The sequence below is a fragment of the Petromyzon marinus genome, chromosome 46, assembly GCF_048934315.1.
Source record: "Petromyzon marinus isolate PM22_M1 ecotype Great Lakes invasive population chromosome 46, UKy_Petmar_22M1.pri1.0, whole genome shotgun sequence".
In the NCBI taxonomy this organism is placed as follows: Eukaryota; Metazoa; Chordata; class Hyperoartia; order Petromyzontiformes; family Petromyzontidae; genus Petromyzon; species Petromyzon marinus.
This window is the reverse complement of record NC_133712.1, coordinates 1,197,577-1,201,197: the sequence shown is the minus strand read 5'-3', so window position 1 is coordinate 1,201,197 and position 3,621 is coordinate 1,197,577. Positions and strand designations below refer to the sequence as shown.

Here is a 3,621-nt window from a genome sequence, read left to right as displayed (position 1 = left end):
GTCGATCCCATACAGAACGAATAGATGAAGTCAACCTTTGCTGTACCCCCTTCTAGCAGGCCATGATATGACACCTGAAAAGCAACGGGAAGGGAGTTTAACAACATTTGTGTGATCCACCCACCCTTGTTGCCTCCATAGTGCTGGGTTAAAGGACTTCGCCACCAACACCACCTGGCTAAGATCCTAGGTTTTGGATCTTGGGAGTTTCAGCCACCCGTGGTTAAACGACGTTCGCAAATGTAGCGAGTTGATGGTCACAACCAGGCACAAGTGACTGTAAAAGTAATGACTCGTTGCAGTAAAGGTTGCGTTTGTTTAATAATCATTGCTGCTGTTCCCGCAGAGCGAAACGCCCATCAAGGCTCCATCAAGAACATTCATCACCCGGACAGAGGTGACCAGAGACCAAAACTCATCACACAAATGCCCTCTTTACTTGCGATTATCAACTGTACATCTCATTTTCATTATCCGGCACAGAACTCTTCATTTGTGGTTCTTTTTTTTTAATTCCACGTCCCTAAACCGTCGTGACAATGAGGAGCTCAGTTCATGTCCGTCCTTAGCGTGTGAATAATGTTCCGATTGTTGTGTAGGTTGACACCCCTGTGTGATTTTGTTGGTTCATGGCCTGACCCAGACAGTACAATCTAGATGTTTCAATCCCCCAAAGGTGAGCTTAATGGTATCATTTGTATGCCCACCCTAGTGTGGCACTGATTGTTCAATCAATTTTCTTCTGTATTTTGACAGCGATTGGAAAACCCTCTCTTCTGTCCTCATGATGGCTTATCATTGGACGACAGGCAGCCAATCACAAGGCACGGTACTGAAGGTAGCTCACACTTAGTTGTGCTGGTTATATCGGCAAAGCTCATGATATGGATTATATATTTTTTTTCGTGACAGTTGATGAGAACACCTAGCCTGTCACGAGTAGATTTCATTATATTGACATGAAAAAAATACTGTGCTGTTTTTGAATATCACACTCATAATTTGAGTAGTAATCATACAAATAATTGCCATGTTCTGTGTACAAATTAAACGTAATTTAGTGAAATAAATAACAAGTAATGTCCTGACTGCATTTACAGTGGGGCACAAGCAAAAATAACAAAATACTTTTCAGTAACATTGTCCTAAAAGTAAAACTTACATAATAGGTGATGTTTTAAGCAATGACCCTTCTTTGGCTGCTGCGTGTATGTGCGTATTATTTATTTCACTTTGTGTCTATGTCTGTGTTCAATTGCGTGCATTTCCATTCATATGTGTGTATTCATTCCTGTGTCTCTGTTAACGTGTCTTTATTTGCCTGTCTGCATGCGTATGTCTTGTGTGTCACCGGTTGCAACAGGTGTGTGGCCCTGTATATTATTGCGCGTGTGTGGGTGTGTGTCTTCACGTGTGTATTGTTCAGTCTGTATCTCTGTGCATCTTCTGTGCTAGCGAGCGTATGTCTGTATGTCACTAGAGAACGGTTGTGCAGTGGTAGTGCGTAGTGGCACGTTCCTGATGGCCTAAGTTCCATTCCCGGTCACGACGAACAGCAGTAGTTTAGTTGGTTAGCGTGCTGCACTATTAACCTGGCGACCCAAGTTCGATTGCTGCTTATGGCCAACACTGGTGACGAATATCTAAAACGGTCCTGGGGCTCCCTTAGATTAATTCAGCCTTAAATGAGTACTCAGTGCATGTAAAGCATCAGCACTGGGGAGACAAAGGTGGCTGGGTGTAGTTTTGGTCCTCCCATCCCCTTCGTGTTCCGTGCTGACCTTCGTAGATGCTCGCTAACAGCACTTGCCCTAAAAGTCTTTTCAAGGCTATATTGAGGATCTTTGACTTTTGTCTTTGTGTGGTGCAGTGGAGGGAGCACGGAGGGCGGTGCCTGCCATGCGCCCGGTCCTCACCCTGTTTGACGTGAGCCCAACATCGTCACACGACCACAACCAACCCATGTCTCATTTCCCACACCGCTGGCGAAAGCACTGTGTGTGTGATCTCGTGTGCTGTAGCTTTCTGTACCGTGCTGTGTTTGCTGTGTTAGCCATCATGTGCTGGGGCGTTCTGTGCGTTCTCTTGTGTGCTGTCGCATTCTGAGCTGTGCTGAAATTGCTGTCATGTTGCTGTAGTGCGCTGCGATGTGCTGTAGCGCTCTGCGCTCTGCTTGCGGTGTGCAGGACAGCGAAGAGCAGCAGAACGAGGCTCGCACTGCTCAGAGCTCCACGTCCCAGATGAAGGCAGCGCGTGTCCTGCAGACGTTCGTCAACCCCTTTGGCATGGTGAGACATGGGGAGACAGGGACATGTGGAGGCACAGGGGTAGTTGAGTGGCATGGAGATGCATGGACTTTGAGACACGGGAATTACAAGGACACCAAGACAATGCAGTGATACAAGCGACTTAGGGACGTGGGGAACACACAGGAGGCATGGTAAATGAGAGACAGATAGGAGGCATAGAGACACAATATTAGCACAGGGTCACACGTGACACGGGGTCACTTAGGATTTGGATAAAACGGTCTTCCTTGACGCAGAAATCCTGGAAACACGAAGACGTGGGGACTCGAGGAAGTGGTTGAAAATAAAAAGTTCGCTTGTGCATCTGTTCATGTGCTTGTGCTTGCAGTATCTACCATCCAGTGACGGGAAATCTCTGCCATTTCAAGAAAAGAAATTGGATCCTAACTCAAAAGTGTTTGAGGTAACACGTGATTGTTGTGTGCTAACATCTTGCTCACATCATCATCTCCATCATCATTTTCTCCATCATTCCATTTCACAAACCACTTGTGCACACGTGCGGATGGGTTCTGAGTGAGGAATTTTAGTGGTTTGGTGATTAATGTGGTTATTTGAGTGCATGTTTGAGCAGATGAGTGGGTGAATGAATGGTTGAGTGAGTGCGTGGGTAGGTGAGAGAGTGTAGTTGAGCGCATGATTGGTTGGATCGTTGAACGAGTACCTGAGTGGCTGAGTAAGTGAATGAGTGTTTAAGTAGTTGACTGAGTGAGTGATGAGAACCCGTTGAGTGCTATCTCATCCGTCTCTGTAGATCTGTAGTCGCTGGAAACTGATGAAAGCGCTAGAGAAACCAAAGAAGAGCTCTGCACAGCCTGTAAAAGCCAAACACGGTGAAGGCACACACACACATCATGAACACAGAGACATGCACGAATCCAGCAGTCGCAAACACTTGCACGTGCATGTGCACACACACACATGCAGACATGTACAGAAGTCGAGGCGTTGCTCACACACACATACGACAAAAACAAAAATCGTATCACCTTTAACAGACTTGGGGCAAGTGCTGTTAGCAAGCATCTCTGAAGATCCAGGATTACACGAGGGGTGGGTAGTCAACACCAGGCTCGGCTGCCTTTGTTTCCCCAGCACTGATGATTACACATCGTGCCCGGTACTCATTTAAGACTCCGTCGACCTCGGGGAGGCCCAGGACTTGATCAAATATTTGCCATTGCTGTTGATCGCAAGCGGGAATTGAAATCAGTTCACTGGGTTTGCAGTGCATTAACCAGCACACTACTGCACGCACTCGCCATGAGTGACGGATCCCCGTGTCTGCAGCGGAGAAGAAGATGAAGGTGGA

At 46.8% G+C, this 3,621-nt stretch overlaps 1 long non-coding RNA gene across 1 annotated transcript; it reads left to right on the top strand.

Moving 5' to 3' along the window:
* Positions 1–292: 292 nt before the first annotated feature.
* LOC142930974 (uncharacterized) lies at positions 293–2,663 on the top strand. The gene is made up of 3 exons (XR_012946970.1): positions 293–397; positions 757–838; positions 1,871–2,663. It is a non-coding gene; the product is annotated as an uncharacterized LOC142930974 (long non-coding RNA).
* Positions 2,664–3,621: the final 958 nt, after the last annotated feature.